Source organism: Acinonyx jubatus, chromosome A1 (assembly GCF_027475565.1).
Source record: "Acinonyx jubatus isolate Ajub_Pintada_27869175 chromosome A1, VMU_Ajub_asm_v1.0, whole genome shotgun sequence".
In the NCBI taxonomy this organism is placed as follows: Eukaryota; Metazoa; Chordata; class Mammalia; order Carnivora; family Felidae; genus Acinonyx; species Acinonyx jubatus.
Genome location: NC_069380.1, coordinates 86,326,239 through 86,338,027, shown reverse-complemented (window position 1 = coordinate 86,338,027; position 11,789 = coordinate 86,326,239).

Genomic DNA, 11,789 nt, shown 5'->3' with positions numbered 1-11,789 from the left:
CTTAGCATAATACCCTCCAGTTCCATCCATATAGTTGCAAATGGCAAGATTTAATTCTTTCTGATTGCCAAGTAATACTCCATTGTATATACATATACATACACACACACACACACACACACACACACACACACACACACACCATGTCTTCTTTATCCATTCATCCATCGATGGACATTTGGGCTCTTTCCATACTTTGGCTATTGTTGATAGAACACTGCACCCTTCTAAAACTAAAGTGACTTGCTGGAAGACTGAAAAAGACTTTATAAAAGAAAAAAAAAATTAGTGCTCTGTGCACACTGCCTCCCAGGGGAGATCCCCAGAGCCGCCTGTGCCTGCCTCCCTGGCCTGTGGCCCAGGAGTGCCTTTCCTGCAGTCTTCGCCAGAGATTATCCTGAGGAGTTCAGGGCATCGGGGCATCTGTGCTCGAATGCACACCACACGTCCTAGAAAACAGGACAACATGCAGGGGGACTGGGCGCAGTCCACTGTGCTAGTGGGTCCAGGCTGCAGGGGCACTGGTGAAGCACAGGCACCTTGGAGAGGTCATGTCCACAGCTGGATCAGCTGGGGCAGGCACGTTCGATGAAAGGGTGACCTTTGAAGGGCCACGAGCCCTGCACGGTTTTACTTATTTATTTTTAATACAAATCACAAGAGCAAGCGTTTCCTCCCAGAGGAGTCCTGCACAAATGGATCCCCTGCACACTTGAGTGTAGCGGGAGGGAAAATGGTCCCTTGTACTTTGCTGTAACTATCAGAGAGGGCCGAGAAGAGGCTTGAGGCAACTTTGGGTTCAAAACTGTCCATTCCTCCAGCCTGTGGTCAGCCCCATGATATGGGAAGGGGACCCGGCTCCTCCAACCTGAATGTCCACAGCAACTGGCCAGGAGAGGCACACCAGGCGCCACAGAGTCCCTGAGCCACGGTCCCACTTTTAGACCACACCCCAACCTCCACAAAACCCCTCCACACCCTCATGTCCACGCGGGTCCACCAGCTGCAGCACCCTCATACACAGGCCCCTGGACCACCGATTCCTTCCTCCTCTTTCTCCTCCTCCCCCCATCCCCTCCTCTTCCTTTCTTCTTCTTCCTCCTCCTCCCCCTCCTCCTCTCCCCCTCCCTCCCCCTCCTCCCCTCACACCTCCTCCTCTTCCTATCTTCTCCTTCCTCCTCCTCCCCCTCCTCATCCTCTCCCTCTCCCTTCTCCACCTCTCTCACTCTCCTTTCTTCTCTTTCCTCCTCCTTCCTCCTCCTCTTCTCCTTTCCCCCTCTCACCCCCTCCTCTTCCTTTCTTCTCCTTCCTCCTCCACCCTCCTCCTCTCCTGTTAGGGAATATGACTGGAATGTTGGTGGGAAAACCAAGCGGCACTTGGAGACCTTGGTGGATTGGAGATTTATTTAATACCAGCAGGCTCATAGGAGACTGTTTCTCCAAAGATCTGAGTCCTGAATGTGAGTGGGAAGGGTAATTTATAGTTATCAGCCTCTATATTTGTGTATGTGGGGGGTGGTTGGTGGTTTGCATGTGCAGCAAACAAAGGAAGAAGAACCCGGAGGAGTGGTCCCTAAGCTAGAGAGTTTGTTTTAGCTCAATCAGTCATCTTTGGTGTACTTTATCCACTTCTCCAACATTCCCCCCTTTGATGTCTTTTAAAAAATTTTTAGTAGGCATCACCTTTCAGTTTTACAGGTTGGTACTCTTGGAAGGCTAAGATATGTTCAGTAGTTTGGTGAGGAACAGTGTTTTCAATAAAATGTACCATGGCATTCAGTACACAAGGGCCGATGGATACAAGTAAAATTATGGAGACGAGGGCCCCGCCAGGGCAGGAAGCCAGGATGCCCAATCTGTGAGATCCCATCCTTTCCATTGATTGATACTCTCTTGTTCTCTAAGTTGAATTCTTTCCTTGAGTTTCTTAACCTTAATTGTGACTATTTCTGACTGGTTTATGTGATAACAACATTCCTCCCCCAGAAAGATGCAAGTCCCTCCTTTTTCTGAAGTGAGGAGGTGGCTTGCCTATTTTGGAGGGTCACTGCTGCCAGAGAGTTTATTTGGCTTTGTAAGGTTACCAGAGAATCTGCCACCTGTTCCATGTCTTCATTTAGCTCTTGAGATAGTCTATGGTATAATCCTACGGATGAACCTATATCCCCTATTCCAATCGCAATTCCTGCTGCTATCAGAATGGGAAGCAGGATTGCCCATTTAGCCCAGGCTGTGGGGCTAAAGGTTGTTAGGAGCTGATCTTCAGTGTATATGGATATTTCTGGAGTTAGGAAGACAGAATAACATATCTGAGTCCACTGGCCTCTAAGCATCGGTAGGCTGAATCAGAACACAGATAGAACACCCCAGGGGGTGAACACAGGGTTTAATTTGTATTTAAGGTTATATTTCTTCCGCATTGAAAGGTACCATTCCTATCTTCAGTGACTGTACAGGTTAGATTGTCGACATTTGTGAGACGGACCCCAGTGGCCAGGGTTCCAACTAAGACAGAGGTGTTGGTTTTGAGATTTTCAGGAGCTTCCCAGGTCAAAGGGATAGGAGTGGCTAAGTAAGCCCTCCAGCTGAGGGGAAGCACATCCAGCAGGTTTGGGTGTGATTATCTATTTTATGGAGGACTGGTAGAGTAGTGTTAGTCCAACGTTGGAGTGGGGACTTGGTAAGCATCTGATTGAGGGCTGAAAGTTTCAAACCTTGGTAGGCTGCCGGGGGAGTGGTCACCTTTATGGCTTGTATTACCCTATCCTGGGTATCCTTCATAACTGTTTGAAGGGCCCTGTCTTGCAACCCTCCCCAGTCCGAGATCCCCCACTGAGGAAGGTAAGTGTAGCAATCTTGCTTCCCTCTCTGGAGGCCCTTGTTGTGACATGGGTTCCTGACATTTAGGGTTATCTCTACAGTCCAATACTTAGTCCTTGGGGCACCGGGTGGCTGACAGAGAGTGGGTATTTTTCCCTTGTAGCAATCTTGTGAAGGGAGGTGAAGGCGCTCAACGCCCTTGACCCCCTTATTGTCATATAACAATCCTGGCAGCAAAGTGGGTAAGCGGCAGTTGTGAAGGTGAGAGAGGTTATCATAATATAAAGGCAATACTTAATAATTCTCCCATTCAGAGGAGGTATGTGAGACCCAGCATGCATCTTTTGTCCCATGTCCAGCTTGTTGGTGCATTCTCTATCAGCCCAACAGTAAGAATTAAGATCAGGGCTATGGCACCAGTAAGGGGCAAGGGCTGGCAGAGTTGCATCCAAACACCTGGGCTTGGTCCACATGTTGATTCCTCAAGCTTCTGTCATGCACAGGCCAGCCAGCTTCCGGGGCGTGGCTGGAGCAGGGCTGGAGATCTCAGGGGCCAGTGTCTTTTTGAGGGTCAGTTTAAGCGGGTTGACTGGATCTGGATCACATTGCCAGGTTGAAGGTTCCTCTGAGTTGGCCTTCTTAGCTCTGGAGTGATGGACCCATGGGGTGATACCTGAAACTGAATCCTCTATTTGGTTGTATATCTGTAAAGTCCACCTCCAAGTCTTTGAAAGGGGTAGGTTTCTGGTAACTGTCAGACCAGGTTTAGGGAAGATATGGTTTGCATATTTAGAGATCCATCCTGTCCAGTTGCTTAAATAACCATATGCCCATGGGGTCTTATTATTATCCCCATAGAATAACAAGCACAGAAGATTGCCTATATATGAAATACTGTAACAATTTTCTGAAGTTTACCTAAAGTTGTCTAGTTTAGGCCAACAACAAACATTTAAAGACAATCATAACTAGCATTTAACATCCATAACTGTGCATTGTTGAAACATAGTTGTTCTCTCTAAAACCCACCCTTTCCAGAGATAGCAAAATTGAGACCAATGCATTTGTAGAACAAATCCAGTCTTAACAAATCTGGCCTAATTATTTACATAAGCTCAGCAAGAATAGAGATTGATCATGAGGATCTTTTAAAGTCTGCTTTGTTGGAACCTTTTATAAGGAATCTCCGGGTTGAACTTTTAGTAGCCTCTCCCGGCCAGAAGCCAAGCCAAATACTTGCCATCAGACAGGCCTGCAATACTTGCAGAATTGGGTGAATTCCTCTTCATGAGGTCCCCAAGATATCCTGAGGTTCCTGCACCTGACAGGAAGTGACCTTCTTTACTCACCTGGTGAGGCTGCTGGGAACTCTGTAAGCAAGGCACCAGGCCAGCATTTCTAAGGGGCTTTATGGCTCCATGTTTTATAAAGCCAACCCTAATTCCTTAAAGCTGTCTGGTCATATCTGAGTCTATGAATGTCATCCTCAAATATGACATTCCAGTCAACGCCTTGGTAAAATACCAGTATTTCCAAATGGTGACCTGTTATAAGATGAATAGATTCTTATTGAATTTATGCAAACAATTGTAATTGTCATGAAAGAAAGAATACTCATTGAGAGTTTTGAATTTTGGGGGAATTAAGTAGAGAGAAAAGATAAATGCTTCAGTTTACAAATGAATACTTTATGACATTTTTGTATATCATAGATATCTTAAGAGAAAGTTTCCTTAATCTGGGAGAGGAAACATTAGAGAACCAGCAATATTTTCAACAAGAATCACAGAAGTATAATCTTCCTCAGTTCATTTAATCCCATGTTTCTAATTCTTGTTCAATTTGAATTCAGCTTTTTAGTTCTGGAAATTGTTACGCATTTTAGTATTAATCTTAAAGATGTCGAATACCTGTATTTATCCCCAAAGTCCTTTTTATAAATCTCCTTGAAGAAGAAACACATTTTGTGAGAGAATAAGAATAATTATAAATGGCAAAATCTCAGAAATAGACATCATTGAAGATCTGATGAGAGTTCATTATGATGCAATTGACAAAGAAATTTGGTTATTTCTGTGACACATAACATCTCAAGTAATCAGAATATTAAGTGATGACCTTATATCAAAACATTAAAATTTTAGGAATTGCATATATTTGGGCAGTTACAGCATTTACCTGTGCAACACAATCTAAGGTTTACCACTGTATAACAGAGCTTTTCCAAGTAACTTAACATCCCAAATAAAAGGGCCTAATTGGTCAAGAAGACTTCCTTTACCATTTAAATCCTGAGAAGTTTGTTAAAACCTCAGAAGTCATAAGTACATCCTAAATAGGATTACAGATTGTTACAAATCTTACAATTTTATTTATTCAACCAAAGTGGCAATAAAAGATCCCAAAGGTGAATGTATAGCATTATATAGTTGTTATCAAAACCTAGCTCCTTTGACATTCAGTTTTAACTAACTAATCAAAGACCTGATAGATATGAGACCTAAAACTTTGATTTTCCCCGGAGGATAAATCTTTGTTTGCATTGTCTTATCAAAAGCAGATCAACAGTTCAAGAAAACTTTGTCATTTGAGCAGAGAGAAAAGCAGTATTTCAACCTTATACTAGTGTACTTTTAAAATTCCATTCATCTCAACCTTCTATAACTTTCTTTTGCTTCTAAATTTTGTCCCAAAGCCATTTCTTTCCAAATAACCAGTCTCATTTAGGATAAAATTACTTTCTTCTACCCTCAACGAAACTGTATTTCCATTCCTTATATCTTTCTTATATACCTCCTATTTTCCTACAGAGTTGCTTTCTTTATTTTCATCAGTCTTAAGTACATTTAGCAGAATTTTAACTCTTAGGAAACCCTAGTCTCCAATTGAGGACTTAGTAACCAATTGAGAGGTGTTTACATCAGAAATTTTTTAGATGGTAAATTCATGAACCAATTAAGTACAAAGCATGTTTTCCAATAGGTCCAAATAGCCTTAATTTCTCAGCAATAAGAAGTTAAAAACACAAACCTATGTTCAATAATCAAAGCTTTAGCATTCCATCCTATTTGGAAAGTTTCAGGTTACCAAGGACCTTGAAAGTTATCTTAACAATTACCCATGAAAACTTTGAGACAGACAAAATTACCTATCATTAACAAATTGCAACAGAGATAACATGAACTTATTTGACCTTTGCCGATGACTTTAAAGACAGGTCCGATAAACTTAAATTAGTTTAAACATCGAATATGTTTCACCTGTGTCCACCTAAAAGTCAATCAATTTTTCCCCATTGTCAATTTTCATTTGGGGCACCAGTGGAGATATCTGAAATGGGTGATCCAAGGGATGTGCACTTTGCTCCTTGACTTGGAGGGTGGGAGGAGGAACCAATGGTGCCTGAGACACTGAGGATGGTATAGGACCACACCCAAGTTGGTGAAGAAACATGAGGGGGAGGGGAAGGCAGAAGCAGCAACTGCTTGGGAATATTCCTTAAAGTCCCTGTCCTGAGGTAGACTAACCACAGTTGGCTCCAATTATAGCTATTAACGTGGGAAATGAGGGAGAATCCCTCACATCTATTAAGCAGAGGAACAGGGAGGGAGAGTCAGTGTCCCCTTTTAGTCTGGTTCTATCTTGGCTAGACCAATAAGGTCCCCTTCTTGAGGTTCCTCCTGATTTCGGCTGGGGTTTTGGGACTTCCCCTGGTTGGGACACTTATTCTTTTTAATGTCCTTTCCCCTGCAGTAGGTTCATTGACCCCTTGCTAAGGAGGTTCTGGGCCTCCCCCCTTGCTGCTGGGCATATTTATGGCCTTCTCAGCCCCCTGCTCTGATCCCCCTGAGAGCCTCTTGATATCAGCGGATGTGGACTGGCATCTGGAGAGTGCCTGCGCCTGGCTGAGGGTGCAATCTGGCCACAGGGCCTAGCGGAGGAGGGTTCTCTGGCCTGGAAGGGGAGGAGAAATGGTCAGTGGTGGCAGCAGCAAGTCCTCCCAGGGAGGAGTTTCAAGCTCAGGGGAGGGGGGAGGGAGCCTAAAGAGTCATGAAGAGGGGAACATTAGGTGAGCGGTCAGTCACTTCTTTGGCTCCCTGGGTGAGTCTCCAGATAAAGTGGTTAAAACCTTTGCCTGACTCTCCTTGCCCCATCCCAACCCCACAATGCCCCTGTGAGGCAGAGTCACAAAGACAGGGGGATAGGGGTGCCCCCTCCAATGAGGAGACCAGCCAGATGCCTGCCTGGCCGTGTCCTGAAGGAACCTAGGCAACGCTCAGCCCCACAGGTCCCAACTCTGCGACCCATGATCAGAAACCATTCTGATATCACCACAGACTAAGCGCCATCCATCGTGAAATCGCAGATGGGCCCACTCAGACTCCATGGCCCCCTGGGAACCACAAGGACACCCGCCCATGGAGCCACAGAATCGAACTCGGCAGGCAAGCTAGACCTAGTCACACATTGACATTCACATACACACCAGAAGTTATTATATTCCCTGCCATAGAATCCCTACCTGTGAGACCTCTGAAGTCTCAGGGAGTGATCAGGTCCCCCTTCCACTCTTGCGAGTGGGCCTGACTAGATTGGGCCCCAGCCTTACCGGTTCCGACCCTCGGGTCCAGGACCTCATCTGCCGAGTCTCCTCGAGTCCGGTGGAAACAGCAGAGTGGGCCAGCCTGAAGAGGACAGAGAAGGAGACTGCCAAAATTTAGGCAGGGCGCGCACTCTCCCTTGTGATCCCTCATTCTGTCACCACCTTGTTGTTCTCCCAAACCAGTGGTAACAATGGGCCAATGCGGTTGGGTTTCCGGTCAGTGAACCAAATTTTTTATGGAATCAGGCTGGAATGCTGGTGGGAAAACCAAGCAGCACTCGGAGACCTTGGTGGATTGGAGATTTATTTAACACCAGCAGGCTCAGAGGAGACCATTTCTCCAAAGATCTGAGCCCTGAATGCTAGCAGGAAGGGTAATTTATAGTTATCAGCCTCCATATTTGTGTGTGTGTGTGTCGGGGGGGGGGGTTTGTGTGCATAGCATACAAGGAAGAAGGACCTCCCCTCCCCCCCCCCCCCCCCCCCCCCCGGCCCGAGGAGGGGTCTCTAAGCTAGAGACCAGAGTTTGTTTTAGTCCAATCAGCCATCTTTGGCGTACTTTATCCACTTCTCCAACACTCTCTCCCCCTCCTCCCCCTCTCTCACCCCTCCTCTTCCTATCTCCTTCCTCCTCCCCTTCCTCATCCTCTCCCTCTCCCTCCTCCCCCTCTCTCACCTCCTCTTCCTCCTCCCTCTATGTCCTCTCCCTCCTCCTCCCTCCCCCTCCTCCCTTTCTCTCACCCCCTTCTCTTCCTTTCTTCTTCCTCTTCCTCCCCCCACTTCTTCTGACTTAAGAGGTACAGGATTGATGTCAGCTGGGCAAGTCCTAGGCATCTTTTCTAGAACCTCTTTTGGAAACATGTTGACTTTTCTGCATGCTCCTGTGAGAGGGATGCAGGCAGGCCTGTGGAGGACCCAGAGGGGGACCTGCAGGACCAGCCAGGAGGGTCCCTAGCTCTGCAAGATAGAAAATCAACAGGAGCCATCAGGAGGTGAGAGCAGAGTTTATGGGAGGTGTAAAGAGAGTGCAGGAGCAGACCAAGTGGGAGACGTAGAAAGGAAAGGAGAGAGTCTTCTCTTTGCTCTTGGGTCTGGGGTTTCTACTAAGGATCGTGGTCTGGTGTAGGCCCTCTCAGGCATCCAGGAACTGGTTAGATAGGACAAGTGCCCAGCAGTCCCTCATAAGTCAACTATTCTTTGGAGCTAGGGGGACCTTGACTTCCAGATGTCTAGCGCCTGTGGTCTGGAATGCACCTATGATGCTTTCACCTGGTCTGTCCTGAGATGTTATCTATTGTGCTGGAAGACTAAATAAATCATCAATCTTTGTTCCTTACAAGGAGGACATATGTTATTTGTTGTATGAGGCACGTGTAAGTGGAGGTGTGGGTTCTAACAAGAATGGAAGCGGGAAAAGGAGCAGAAAACAGATTTTCATGGAGTGCTTTAGTTTCCCTCACTCAGAAGGATTCACCAGGAACCCTCAGGTGGGCCTTTGCTTTGCAGTGGCTGAGACATGAAAAAGGTCTTCCCCTCTTTTCTTTTTCTCTCTCTGCCCCCAATGTCCTCTTTCTCCTCACCCCCACCCCCCACCATCTTATCTCCTCCTCCTCTTCTGTTTTCCTTCTTACATCGAATTTCAGGTTGAAAAGCCCTTGCAGAAGAGGTCCTGAAGGAGGCCAGGATGGTTGGCCTCAGTCTCGCAGACTTTGGCGAGTTTCATGGTTTTTCTTTAGAGTTGGTTGTGACAGCATTGCTAGAAGAAAATAAACTGCAGAACTTTAGTACAAATTTGTTGCCTCACACACACACACACACAGACACACACACAAATGTGAATATTCCCTCATCATACTATTTGTTGTTGTTGTTGTTGTTGTTGCTGTTGTTCTAGATATATCTTTACATTCAGATATTTTAGTCATTTTGAGTCATACTTTTTATCTAGAATGGCTCTGTTCACAGCCCTGGGGACTGAGTTGTGAATAAGGCATACAGGTTTCCTGTGCTTTTGCAGTTGGCTTTGTGTGTGCATGTGTGTGTGTGTATTATCTGCATGAAAGATTTTTTAAGCATTTTTTAATATTTATTTATTTATTTATGAAGTTTATTTATTTATTTGGAGAGAGAGAGAGAGAGTGGGGGAGGGACAGAAAGAGAGGGAGAGATTCCCAAGCAGGCTCTGCTATCTGTGCAGAGCCCAACTCAGGGCTTGATCATACAAACCATAAGATAATGACCTGAGCTGGATTCAAGAGTCAGAAGCTTAAGCAACTGAGCCAACCAGGTGCCTCTACCCTGGGATCCTGACCTGAGCCCCAGGTACACTGGGGATAAACATTTTAAGCAGCACTAGGGAGAGAATATTGTAAAAGAAAAGAAGATTCTTTGAGATGTTGGGAAGTGAGGTGACTAAGAGCTTTGAGACAAATTCCCAGTCAGGCTTGGGGCACAGAGAAGGGTGGTTTAAGGGAATGTTGAAAGCAAAGGGTTTAGGGCTGCACAGCCTTAGATTAGCAGCTCAGCTGCCAACCCTCATGGTGTGATCTTGGGCCTATTGTTACTTACCATCTCTGCAGCATGCTTCCCTCACCTGTCAAATGATGGTACTAGCAGTTCTGACCAAACAGGGTTATTGTAAGAATAATTCAATACATATGCCAGTGTACAATACTTCCAGGTTATAGAACAGTACCTTATACACAGCATATGTGTAATTGTACGGGTACCAGAGTACAATTTAGAATGTGGTCTACCAGATGCACAGAACCATTTCTTACACACAGCAGGCCTTGTAGTGCATGCTGTGATTATCGTCTAAGGTTCAGTTTCCTCCTAGACAGAATGGACACGTTGATAACTAGTAGTGCATGCCAGACAGGATGGCTGTGAGAGTTTGTGATAATAAGAAATATATATTTGGTCTTCGTCCCTGGTTCCTGACACAGAATTTCTAAAATGCTTGGAATTTACTGAGTGAGATAAGTAATAGGAGCATCTTTCGTTATCACAATAAGCTCCTTTTTAACCTTACCTGAGTTTATGCTAATGAGCTGACTCTAGGTGGGGCTCCTGACTTGCTCTGGGCTAGGGGCTGGTTGGCAGAGGAACCAATCATGAGATTAGAGCATTGGAACTTTGAACACCACCTTCTGAACTCCCTGGAGGGGATAGGCACTGGAGATTGAGTTCAATCACCAATGCCCAATGATTTAATCATCTGTGCATATGTAATGGGACCTCCATAAATACCTTCAAGTGAGAGGGTTCAGAGATCTCTCAGGTGGGTGAATGTGTGTGGGGTGCTGGGAGGGTGGTGTGCCCACAGAGGGCCTGGACACTCTGCGCCCTACCCCAGCCCTTAATACCTTGTCTATGTGTGTCTCCCATTTGGCTGTTACTGAGCTCTATACTTATAAAAAACTAGTAAAGTGCTTTTCTGGGTTCTGTGAGTCATTGTAGAAAATTTTTGAACCTGAGATGGGGAGTGGGCATGGAAACCCTTGAATCTAGAGTCACCTGTCATTGAGAAGGACGAGTGACAATCTTAACTTGGAGATTGTTATCTGATGTGGGGAGGCCTTGTGTGACTGAGCCCTTAACTGGTGAGATTTGACATTAACTCCAGTAGACAGTGTCCTAATTGAGTTACTGGGGCACCAGTTTGCTCTTTGGACTGAGCCAGCCAGGTGCCTCCAGATTGAATCCTTTTAAACTAATGCATATAATCCAACAGATACTGGTTGTGAACTTATATTTGCAAACCTTGGTGCTGACTCCTGGAAGAGGCAGGTGGGGTGGAGAGTGTGTGTGAAGTGGACTGCAAATATGCTTTAATAGTTGGGAATAAAGGAAACTGGAGAAACCAGGGAGAACAAGATAGTCTGCCCTGCTGGGGTATTCCAGAAAAGTGAGTGCCCAAGGGCTAACCGATCTGAGTTGTGTCACCCAGAATGCATTTGCAACCCATGAAGATGAAGGTTGGAGACCTGCTGGAGGGAGGGGATTGAAGGTGTGTGGTTCTACTGTGGTGCCCTGGAGACACACTTCAGACACAGAGTCCATGAACTTGGGCTGCTGTGAGAAGTCCAGCCTGGGCAGCTTCAACCACAGAAATCACATATCACAACTCTGGAGCCTACATGTCTGAGACCAGGGTGCCACTGACGTAGGCTTCATTCTGGTGTTGCTGCAGGGTGGCCATCATCTTGCACTGTGACCTCATGACCTCTTCTTTGTGCTCATGAGACAGAGAAAGATCTTTCTCTGTTTCTGTTCTGACAAGGGCACTAACTCCTCATCAGATGGTGACTTCATTGACACTAATTATATACCCAAGGCCCCACTTCCTAATACCCTGACATTG